Here is a 353-nt window from a genome sequence, read left to right as displayed (position 1 = left end):
ACACCCGAGGCAGTAATATACTAACAGGTCTGCAACATCTATACAGGGTGGTCGGGTGGTGCAGTGGCCATGATAGCGCACTTGCCTTTCACCAAGACGGCCAGGGTTCGATTCCCCGATTGGACGTGAAAAGTTGGGGTCACCTTCCCGAACACGTAGGGTTTCTCCGGGTACTCCGGTTTCCTCCCACACTAAGACCCCCCAAGCGCTAACATCCGAGCCAACAAGAGTGATTAATATAAATTGAAATAACTTGTTTCATAATTGTTGTTAAAGTTTATATTTATATCTATACAGTTTATTGTTTAAATGACGTGCTGTATGTAATTCTAAATCATGTCAACACATACACA

This window comes from Mizuhopecten yessoensis, unplaced genomic scaffold, assembly GCF_002113885.1.
Source record: "Mizuhopecten yessoensis strain PY_sf001 unplaced genomic scaffold, ASM211388v2 scaffold7333, whole genome shotgun sequence".
NCBI lineage: Eukaryota > Metazoa > Mollusca > Bivalvia > Pectinida > Pectinidae > Mizuhopecten > Mizuhopecten yessoensis.
This window is presented reverse-complemented; position numbering follows the sequence as displayed.